The sequence below is a fragment of the Eumetopias jubatus genome, unplaced genomic scaffold (genome assembly GCF_037043125.1).
Source record: "Eumetopias jubatus isolate StellerSeaLion01/CBP00866 unplaced genomic scaffold, mEumJub1_p1.0 scaffold_1, whole genome shotgun sequence".
Taxonomy (NCBI): Eukaryota; Metazoa; Chordata; class Mammalia; order Carnivora; family Otariidae; genus Eumetopias; species Eumetopias jubatus.
Window position 1 is genome coordinate 66,757,407 of NW_028274807.1, and position 12,654 is coordinate 66,770,060.

The window sequence follows — 12,654 nt, forward strand, 5'->3', positions numbered from 1 at the left end:
CGGAGATCGGGAGGCCAAGAGCGTGAGGTTGGCCGCAGCCCGCCCCGCTGGCTGGCGCCCTTCCTCGGGGAGGATGGTGAGAGGCGCCACGGGCGGGAGTGCGGAGGGCGGCGCGCGACACTGCAGCACGGGGCTGCGCGGAGACCCCACGGCCCTCGAACCCCCTCTCCCTGGGGAGGAGCTTACCACCCTGACTTGTCCCGGAAGAGAGTAGAGGGCGGGGCATCGTTTTCCATGGAATCTTTGGTCTTTTTCCCCTCAGTTTTTAAAAAGTGCCTTATAAATTAGGGGTAGTAATTTTTCATCTGTGATATATGTTATCGCCGTTTCCTTTCAGTTTGTCATTTGTCTTCTCAGTTTGCTGATGGTGGCTTTTTCCCCCATGCAAACGGTTTTTATTTTTATAGTAAAATTTACCAATTTTTTATTTTCTTGCATTTGGAATTTTGGTCATATTTTAAAAGCTTTCCCCATCACCCAGCTTATAGTCGTCCATTTTATTTGTAATGCTTTATTTTTTACATTTAGATCTTTGATACATTTGGAGTTTATTCTTGTTTATGGTTTGAGGAATGGATCAAATTTTATCTTTTCTCCAAATGGGTATCCAGTTGTCCCAACACTATTTATTAAAAAGATTAGCACTGCCTTAGTGACTTGAGATACCACCTTTATCATATACTAGATTTTTATATCTATTTTGACTGTTTCTAGAACTTCTATTCCATTAACATGTTTATTCATCTGTTGCAGAGAGGCTTTGTTATATATTCTAATGTCAGGGCTAGTTCCCCTAACAGCTCTTCCTTCCGCTGTTTTCCTAGTTATTCTTTTGTGCTTATCTTTACCTAGGAACTTTAGGATTGACTTCTGATTTACGATCAGTGGCAAAAAAAAAAAAAGCTCCCATTGGGATTTATGTTGGATTTGCATATAAATTACAGACAGCTGACATCTTGAGATGGCGTTGAGATGTTCTAACCAAGAACAAAGGATGCCGTTTCTTTGTTCTGGTTTACGTTTGTGTCTTTAAAGAGTGTTTATTATAGTTTTCTTACACAGACTATTTTCCTGTTAAGTTTGTTTCTAAACATTTTATCTTTTTTTTTCTATTGTACATGAGGTTTTTCATTCACTGTATCTTCTATTTGTGTATATGAATGCTGTTGACTTCCTTTCTTTTTAAAAATTAATGTATAATTTACATACAGCGAATTCATACTTTTTAATGTACAGTTCTGTGAGTTTGGACAAATGAATACAATCGTGTAAGAACCGCAAGATATAAAAGAGATAAAGATATTAAAAAGTTTCATCAGGCCCCCCCCCCAAATTCCCACTGGTTCCTTTGTAATCAACCTCTTCACTCAAGGTGAGTCCCTGGCAAATACTGGTCAGATTTTGGTCCCTATAGTTCCAGAATGTCATAGAAGTGGAACCATGCAGCACATGGTCTTTTGAGCCTTGCTTCTTCACTTAGCATAATGCAGTTGAGTTTCATCCATGTAGTTAGACCTATTGCTAATTTGCTGTTGTTTTCTAATTTAATTCCACAGTGACTGGAGAACATGCTTTGTGTTATTTGAATCCGTTTAAATTTATAGGTTGAGATTTCTTTTCTGGACAGAATATGCTCTATCTTGATAAATAGACCATGGACACTTCAAAGTGTGTTCTGTTCTTGTTGGGTGAAGTGTTCTATCAGCATCCATTAGATTAAGTTGATTGAAAGCGTTGTTCAAATCCTCATATCCTTACTGATGTTACGACTAGTTGAACTATCAATTACTGAGAAAGGATGCTGAAATCACCGAGTATAATTGTAGACTTATTTCTCCTTGGAGTTCTATCCATTTGGGCTTCATGTGTTTTGAAAGTTTGTTATTGGGTGTATATATATTTGGGATTGTTAATTCCCCTCAATGAATCTGTTTGTCATTCCAGAAGAAGTAGAATAAAAGTTCTTATATTTCTAAACATGTATAAATATATAAATATAGAATCTATATTGATATATTAAAATTTATAATATTATATAGATTTATAGAAATATCTATTACTTTGGGAGTGTTCTCTTTTTTTTAAGAGAACGAGAGATCATGAGCAGTGGGGGAGGGGTAGAGGGAGAGGGAAAGAGAGAATCTTAAGCAGGCTCCAAGTTCAGCAGAGCCCCACGTGGGGCTTGATTTCACAACCCTGAAATCATGACCTGAGCCAGAATCAAGAGTTGGGTGCTTAACCACTGAGCCACCCAGGTGTCCCTACTTTGGAGTGTTTAAAGTTAACATTTTTAACCCATTGGGGGCTAATATTATTGCAGTTAGTTGTTGATTATGACATATGAATTTATATCTAATTTTCTTAATAATGAAAACTAATATTCCCAACAATATTTATTAAATTATGACTCATCTCTTTATTTTCTTATTCCTCTTAATACTTCATGTTAAGCTTTTTGATAGATTAAGGTTTATACCTGAAATTTCTTTTGTACCTCCTGTCATATCATCTATTCTTAATTTAGAACTATTTAGCTTTATAATTACTACTTAATGATGCATTAAAAAAAATTGGGTAGAGGATACAGAAAGTTCCCATATACCACCTGCTCCGCCCCTAACTCCCCCATTATCAATATCTCACACCAGAGTGGTACATTTGTTACAGTTGGTGAATCTACAGCAACACATTATTATCAAAGTTCATAGTTTACATTAGAGCTTGATCTTGGTGTTGTACATTCTATTGAGTTTTGACAAATGTTTAATAACATACATCCACCATTATGGTATCATACAATATATAGGTTCACTGCCCTAGAAATCCTCTGTGCTCTGCTGTTCATCCTTCCCTCTCCTCTAATCCTTGGCACCCACTGATCTTTTACTGTCTCTATAGTTTTGCCTCCAAAATGTTATATAGTTGGAATCATATGTTATTAGCCTTTTCAGATTGGCTTGTTTCACTTAGTAATATGCATTTAAGTTTCCTCCACGTTTTTTAGGCTTGAGAGCTCATTTATTTTTAGCACTGAACAATATTCCATTGTCTGAATGTACCATATATTTATCCATTTACCTATTGTAGAACATCTTAGTTGCCTCCAAATTTTGGCAATTATGAATAAAGCTGCTATAATCATCCATGTGTAGGTTTTTGTATAGACATAAATTTTTAACTCTTTAAGCGGCATGATTGCTGGATTGTATGGGAAGAATGTGTTAGTTTTCTAAGAAACTATCAAACTGTCTTGCAAAGTGAACACCATTTTCATTCCCATCAGCTATACATGAGAGTTCCTGTTGCTCCACATCCCTTGCCTGCGTTTGGTATTATCACCATTCCACTAGCTGTGTAGTGGTATCTCATTGTTATTCTAATTTGCATTTCCCCAATGACATAAGATATTGAGCACCTTTTCATATATTTATTTGCCATCTGTATATCTTCTTTGGTGAGGTGTCTGTTGAGGTCTTTTGCCCATTTTAAAATCAGCCTGTTTTTCTTTTTTTATTTTTAAGATCTAATTTATTTATTTGAGAGAGAGAGCGCGTGAGAGAGAGAGAGAGAGAGCATGAGCAGGGGGAGGAGCAGAGGGAGAGGGTGAAGCAGACTCCCTGCTGAGCAGGGAGAGCAATGTGGACTTGATCCCAGGACGCTGGGATCATGACCTGGGCCAAAAGTAGACGCTTCACCGACTAAGCCACCCAGGTGCCCCAGGTTGCTTTCTTATTGTTAAATTGTAAGAGTTCTTTATATTTTTGGATAACAGTTTTTTTTAATCAGTTATGTCTTGTGCAAATATTTTCTTCCAGTCTGTGGAAAGATGCATTTTAAAGTGTAGAAGTGCATTTCATTTGGTATTGTCTTGTTTTTGTTTTTGTTTTTAATTTTATTATGTTATGTTAGTCACCATACATTACATTGTTAGTTTTTGATGTAGTGTTCCATGATCCATTGTTTGCGAATAACACCCAGTGCTCCATGCAGTACGTGCCCTCCTTAATACCCATCACTGGGCTAACCCATCCCCCTACCCCCCTCCCCTCTAGAACCCTCAGTTTGTTTCTCAGAGTCCATCATCTCTCATGGTTCATCTCCCTCTCCGATTCCCCCCCCACTTCATTTTTCCCTTCCTACTATCTTCTTTTCCTTTTTTTTTTGAACATATAATGTATTCTTTTTTTCAGAGGTACAGGTCTGTGATTCATCAGTCTTACACAATTCACAGCGCTCACCATAGCACATACCCTCCCCAATGTCTATCACCCAGCCACCCCATCCCTCCCACCCCCCACCACTCCAGAAACCCTGGTTTGTTTCCTGAGATTAAGAATTCCTCGTATCAGTGAGATCATATGATACTTGTCTTTCTCTGACTTATTTTGTTTAGCATAATATCCTCTAGTTCTATCCACGTCGTTGCAAATGGCAAGATTTCGTGTCTTTTTGATGGCTGCATAATATTCCATTGTGTATATATGGTACATTCAGACAATGGAATATTACACAATATTACACAAGAAGATTACACATCCTCTTTATCCATTCATCTGTTGATGGACATCTTGGCTCTTTCCACAGTTTGGCTATTGTGGACATTGCTGCTATAAACATTGGGGTGCACGTACCCCTTCGGATCCCTACATTTGTATCTTTGGGGTAAATACCCAGTAGTTCAATTGCTGGATCGTAGGGTAGCTCTATTTTCAACTTTTTGAGGAACCTCCATACTGTTTTCCAGAGTGGTTGCACCAGCTTGCATTCCCGCCAGCAGTGTAGGAGGGTTCCCCTTTCTCCGCATCCTCGCCAACATCTGTCGTTTCCTGACTTGTTAATTTTAGCCATTCTGATGGGTGTGAGGTGGTATCTCATGGAGGTTTTGATTTGGATTTCCCTGATGCCGAGGGATTTTGAGCACTTTTTCATGTGTCTGTTGGCCATTTGGATGTCTTCTTTGGAAAAATGTCTGTTCATGTCTTCTGCCCAGGTATTGTCTTGTTTTTTAAAATACATTTTACTTTCATTTTGTCAAATTTTATAAATTACCATATTGGTATCTTAACTGGACTTGAATTAAGAGATCTTATATATTACATCTATAACTTGGAGAGTATTATCACTTGTAATGTATTTATGCAAGTGCAGAGAATATCTATCAAGACTTTATTTTCACCATTAGTAATTCTCTTAAAGTGATCTCATATATCCTTACCTACATTTTCTCTGAGGATTGATTTATTGATTCTTGTTTTTTAATAACAGTTTTGAGATATAACTTACATGCCATAAAATTCACTCCTTAAAAGTGTACAATTCAGTGGTTTTTAGTATATTCACAGTGTTCACCACTATCTATTTTTAGAAATTTTCATCACCCCAAAGAAATTCTGAAGTGCATTTGCAGTCACTCCCATTTCCCTCCTCCCCACAGATCATGGTAACCACTAATATACTTTAGTCTTTGTGAATTTATGTATTTTGGACATTTCATATAAATAGGATCATACAGTATGTGGCCTTTTGCCACTGACTTCTTTCACTTATCATGTTTTCAAGCTTCCTTAATGTTGATGAATATATCAAAACTGTGCTACTTTTTATTGCCAGATAATATTCCATTTTATGGATATACAACTTTTTATTTATCCATTCGTCATCTGACAGACATTTGGTTATTTTTACTTTTTGACTATTGTGAATAATGCTGCTATGAACATTTGTTGTCTCAGGCCACTTGAGCTGCTAGAAAAATACCGTGGACTGGGTGGCTTAAACATCACTGATTTCTCATAGTCCGGAGGCTGGAAGTCTGAGATCAGGAGTTCTTGGTGAGGAGGCCTCTCCTCCTGATTTGCAGATGACCCCTCTTGCTATTTTCTCACTTGGCAGAGAGCTGTGGTCTTTTCGTCTTCTTATAAGGACACTGATCCTTTCATGGGGGTTTCACTTTCATGACCTCATCTTAACCTAATTACTTCCCATCTGACCTCATCTCCAAATACCATCAATCACATTGAGGATCAGCACTTTAACATCTGAATTTCGGGGGCACACAAACATTCTGTCCATAGCATTTGTGAACAGGTTTTTGTGTGGACATATGTGTCATGTCACTTGGGTATATTCCTATCGGGGTATAAAACATGTGGGTCATTTGGTAACTCTAACTTTTTGAGGAATTGCAAAACTGTTTTCCTAAGTGGTTGTACCATGTTGCAGTCCCACCAGCAAGATATGAGGGTTCCAATTTCTCCACATCCTTGTCAACACCTGTTATTGTCCGCCTTTTAAAATTTTAGTTATTCTAGTAGGTGTGAAGTGATATCTCACTGTGGTTTTGATTTTCATTTTCTTAATGACTGATGATGTTCAACATTTTATTATGTCCTTATTGGCCATGTGTATATCATCCTTGGAGAGGTGTCTATTCAAATCCTTTGCCTATTTTTTAAACTCGATTATTTGCTTTTTTTATTGTTGAGTTGTAAGAGTTCTTTATATATTCCAGATACAAGTCCTTTATCATCTATGATTTGCAAATCCTTTCGCCCATTCTGTAGGTTGTCTTTTCACTTTCTTGATGGTGTTGATGATTTTAAAAATTTTCACAATATGTGGCTGTAGTATTTGTAAAAAATGATTGGTTTTGGTATCTTTTCCATTGCTATATTCTTCATCATTTCTTTTTGCCACTTTATTTTGATGACCAGGAAGAATTCCGAAAAATATATCAAATAGAAGAGGTAACAGGGCACATTTTTAGTTTTTGTTTTGTTTTTTCACTACTCTTCTGAGTTCAGAGTAAGCCTCTTTATCATGCTAAAAGTTCCTTTATTTCTCTTTAAAGTATTAAGAACAATGAAAAATGAAAGTAATAATCTCTGTTCTCCCCATAAATGGCTACCCCATACCCAGTCTTCTTTGTGAATATGCAGCATTTTTTATTTTGGTTATCTGTAGATTGCCCTTTCATTATGAGTAATAGAAACTTCTTTCTTTTCAGCAATGAGTTGTAGCTCTATTAATTTATGTCAGTGGAAGAACATCAATATTTATTGTCATGTTTGTTATTTTTTCCCCTGTGATTTAGTGAGTAAATCTGACTTTACAAAGAATAAGGGTTAACTTTATGCAATCATTTAGCCAGAATTACTATCTTCTTTTTTTTTTAATAAGGCAGTAAGTGAAATCTATTTTCTTCCAAAGCATTTAAAACATTGGAAAGTAATATAAAGGCCAAATCCTTTCAAATCTCAAATCAGATGTAAAAACTAACATCTTAAGTGTTTCTGTCTCTCTCAAAATTGCTAAGTTGGAAGACTTCAGTACAAAAGTAATGCTTTTCGGAAGAGTGGATAAAACAGATGAATTGGAAGTGGATGAAATAGGTGAATTTTCAAAAGACTCTTCACAAGCCTCCCTTTTGGTTGCATTTCACAATATCCAAGACACCATGACGGAGAATGTGCTCTCCTTGCTTGTGGAGTCGATCAGTGGCCTGTCAGAAGCCAATGGTGACTTCGGGGTGGAAGTAATACCCAATATTAAAGTTGCTGTCGTGACTTTTCTCCAAAAATACTGGTAAGACAGACGATACCTTTTAACCTTTCATTTGCAAATTGTGGTTGTATCCTACGTTGAGATTCCAGGCATCCCATAGTGGGTTTTGTTTAAAAGTTGTGCTCTAACTCCCAGTAAGATAATTGCCAAGGGATTATGTATTATTACTTCTGGTACTACTAATACCTAGCATTTATCAAGTGCCTTGCTCTATGCTAAGCACTGTGCTGAGTTTTTACTTACTTCATCTCAAAACAGGTAGCACTATGAGATAGGTACATTATTAACCCCATTTTACAGATGAAGAAATCCAGGTTTCAAGAAAATTAAATAGTCACACAGCTAGTAAGTATTTGAATCAGAACTCCAAATTAGACATTCTGACTTCTGAGTGTATTTTCTTAACCACTGTGAATGTGCCTGCAAATATCCCATGAGCTTAATAGCTATAGGAGTTTATTTTTATGATGATGATATGTCCAAATAGAGACCAAGATATGGTGAAGTAAGGCGGGGGTGGGGGAGAGAGAAATTAGATTTAGGAAACAATATTGTATTATAATCATCATCATTATTATTATCAGCTTACAAAGTGACTGCACATACTTGATTTCATCTAGAAAGGTAGCTATTGATCTATGTTCCCAAAATGGTCTTAAGTGGAGGCCACTGTTAATGATAGCTGTGCACTCATGCATCACAGTAAGCAATGTGGGATAGGTTGAAGTTGACACTGTGAAATTTAAATTTATGCAGAAATATAGTATCTAAATTTTAATTCTTAGTTACAGCCTCTAAATCAAATTACTCTTTCAAATCTGTTTTCTTTTGCTATGAAATGAAATTATAACACCAACAAACTGATTTTTATTTGTAGATGTCAGGACATCTGTTATATTTTTGTTGGACACAATAGAGTTCAGCAATTTCAGATTTTCCCAAGACTTCTGGAACTGACAAGAACCATCAGGGTTGAAAATCTGCCACCTCGTATTGATAAGAGTTATGTAACAACTTTCTTTCAGAACCCCACAAATGGAAGAGAAGGAGTAACCAATGTGCAGCTTTTCCCAGAGAAGAGTTCAGCCCTGGCTGAGTTTTCTGACTACAAAGGTAATCAATTTCTCTTCTTTCTTGATCTTTACAGTTATTATTAACCATTTCATGCACAAATGAAGTCAAATTAGAGGCCACACAAATGATTAGGAAATCCATCAAAGCCACCCATTCTTACTGGAATATGCCGTGAATTAACTCAAGGTTTTGAACAGGTCTCTGTGGAGACGTAGCCAGAAAAATTGTTTTTTGTGCAGTAACAAAAAAACGGACAACAAAACTTCTCTTGACCTCAATTTCTCTGTAGTTACTGCTTCATTTCTTTGTTTCCCTTTGCAGGAAAATTTCTCAATTGAATTTACCTCAAACATACCATTTCCTCTCCTCTTACTCTTTCTTAAATCCGTTCTGGAAGGGGCTTTTACCCCCATCATTCCACCAAAATTGCTCTTGTCAAGATCACCAATGACCTTTGTGTTGCTAAACTCACTAGCTACTTTGCAGTCCTCATTTTACTTGATCTCTTAGTAGCAGTCGATTCAATGATCAATGTCTCCTTCCAAATGCCTTTCTTCACTTGCTGCTAGGATGCCACACTTTGGGTTTTTTTCTACCTCAGTAGCTGCTCATTCCCATTCTTTCCTCATTTACCTTCTCTTCTTCAACTCTTAAGGTAGAGCTCAGTTCTTTTCTCCTTTTTATCTTCACTCAGTTCCTTGGAGCTCTAGTGGCTTTAAATACTGTCTATGTATCCATGACTCCCAATTCATATTTGCAGTCAAGACTTTCTCATGAACTCCAATGTCTATACTCACTGCCACCTAGACTTCTTCACCTGATTGTCTAAAAGTATATGACATAAATATAACATGTCCAGTACAAAACTCCCCATCCTCCTCACCCTGTGCCACCAACCTGCATTATACACAGGCTTTCCCATTTCAGTTGCTGGGAACTCCATCCTCCTAGTTGCTCAGGCCAAAACCCGGGAGTCTCTCATATCCCATACCCATTCTTTAGGAAACCCTGTTCACTCTACCTTCAAGATGTATTCAGAATCATCACTTCTCAAAGAGTACAATGAGAATTTAGAAAATTAAATGAACCACTTTAAGGGTGGTAACAATCTCCAAAAAAACCTACGCCACAAAACAGTTTATACTTTAGACAATATAAATAAATACCAAATAAATATTATTTTTAATGTCCATACTTCACCTGCACATCCTCTGCCAACTATGATCCTTAAGAAGAGTTGATGAAGCCAAAAAGAATCCCTGAAACTATAGGTGGGGATAGAAGACTGGTGGAGGGGGGTGTAGGGAGTGAATGAGTTCAAGAGAAGAGAAGCAGAAATTAGGGTCTTCCTCACATAGCTTCGAAGGAAACAAGTCAGTCAGAAAAGCCAGAAATTGAGATGCTCTCTGGAGAGAAAAGGAGCTCAAATTTCTTCAGTAGTGGTTTAAGAAGCTAATAGTCCTAGGACCAGACTGAAATAATATCTGATTCTTCATACAGCAAGGAATTGATACTACTGGACATTTTTATTTATTTTTTATTTTATTTATTTTTCTTTAAAGATTTTTTTTATTTGTTTATTTGACACACACAGAGAGAGAGAGCGAGAGCAGGAACACAAGCAGGGGGAGGGGGAGAGGGAGAAGCAGGCTTCCCGCGGAGCAGAGAGCCGGATGCGGGGCTCGATCCCAGGACCCTGGGATCATGACCTGAGCCGAAGGCAGCCACTTAACGACAGAGAGACCCAGGCACCCCACTACTGGGCATTTTTAATTGGTACTTTGTGAGAAGACAAATGTTCAGTATCCATCACTTAGCCGACTTCTACGTTTAAAACTGTATCCTTAGGACTCATACCAATCTCCCAAATCGGCAAAATCTGAAGGCCCCCATCTCATTCACATACTTGTCACCTAGTCCTTAATGCTAGTGTTGACATCTGAAGAGCTTTTTTTTTCTTTTAACAGTTTGTTATGGGTATACTCTGGTAAGTGGTTAATGTCTAAGCATATTCAATGTCTCCGGAGATAACATGTACAGGTTGGGTTAGCTGAGAGCCTCAATCTGCACTCCAGCCATTGTGAGCTAAAGAAGCCAGCAGGGGAGGCAGAGTGATATGGAGTGTAGTGCAACAGTTTATAAGCTTTTCGTAAACCACAGTGCACCCTAAAGATATTTATATATTTTATATCCCAACCCATATCTGCTTTACAAACAAAAACATTTGTTGCAATTTGGAAAAAAAAGCTTTGCTACAGCATGCATTTCTTGCTAAGGAACTGATATACTCCATTTTCTATTCTGTTTTGGTTTTGTTTGGTTGGATTTTGAGGGGTTTTGTTTTATTTTTTGTTTTTCATTTTTTTAAGACCCTTAAAAATTCATGTTGCTGGTATAGTCATTAGAGGTTGACTTTCAGCAATGACTGGCACAAAGGGTGGGGGAGAGGGCTTTACCCTTACCCCCACTATCTCCACCAGCCTGCCCCTTCAAGCCATCCTGAAGAAGCATACAATCTGTGTTAGTTTTTTATTGCTGCCTACGAAATTTAGTGGCTTCACATAGCAAGCGTGTATTATCTCATACTTTCTGAAGGCCAGGAATTTGGGGGCAGTTTAATTGGGTGATTCTGGCTGAGGATCTGTGATGAGGTTTCCATCAACCTGTTCGTTGGGGCTGCAGGGATCGGAAGGCTTGCTGAGGACTGGAGGGTTTCTTCTAAGTTCACTCACGTAAGTGCTGCCAGCGGCCTCCGTTCCTTGCCACGAGGGCCTCTCCATATGGCTGTTTGTGACATGGCAGCCGGCTGCCCCCATTGAGTTAGATGAGGGCGTGGGGAGGGCGGCAGTGCCTTTTGTAATCTAGCCTCCGAAGGGATATAGCATCACTCGTGCCATATTCTGTCACAGAGACCATCTCTGATACAATATGGAAGGAAACCATTCGAAGGCATGATTACCAGGACATAGGGATCATTGGGTGCCATCTTACTTACACAGTCTAAGAAAGTACAGCTTCAAGACAAATTCCATTTATCACCCCCTACTTCTAGCTGGATTGTCACACCTAAGCCTTCTATATAGAAATAGAGCACCACTGGCCTTTAGAATCCCAACGGTAGGGCACCTGGGTGGCTTAGATGGTTAAGTGTCTGCCTTCAGCTCGGGTCATGATCCCAGGGTCTTGGGGTCGAGTCCCACATCGGGCTCCCTGCTCAGTGGGGAGTCAGCTTCTTCCTCTCCCACTCCCCCTGCTTGTGTTCCTGCTTTCATTATCTCTCTCTCTCTGTCAAATAAAATAAATAAATATATATATATAAATAAACAAAATCTTAAAAAAAAAAAGAATCCCAAAGGTATATATATATATTTTAAAAGATTTTCTTTCTTTCTTTCTTTATTTGGGAGAAATAGAGAGATTGAGTGAGCGGGGAGGGGGCAGAGAGAGAGAGAGGGAGAGACTCTCAAGCAGACTCCATGCTGAACATGGAGCCTGGCATGGGTCTCGATCTCATGACCCCAAGATCATGACCTGAGCCAAAATCAAGAGTCAGATGCTTAACCAACTGAGCCACCCAGGCACCTCCAAAGGTATATATTTAAATCCTTCTATAATTTACTAGCTGGATAGCAATGGCAGCACTATTTCCTTATTCTCTTTCCTCATTTAAAAAAGTGGAGATAACTTCACAGCATCACTGTGAAGATTAAGTAGGATAATATTTGTGAACTGTCTGACACATAACAGGTATCAGTAAATAAAGTTATTATAATTATCAAGGTAGGAAAGAATGGAAAACACATTACTAATTTGATTAGAAATACTAGATATGAATTGTGCTTTAGATAGCTATATGTCTCAGCTGCTACAGGGTAAAGTGTTATTATTAAATAGTGTTTGAATAGTTCAGTGTCCTTCATTTTGTTATGACTTCTGACATAAAAGTACTGTAATAAACTATTTCTACTGGGTAACATTCATTTGAAAATAGGCTTGTGAATTTCATTTAGAACCACC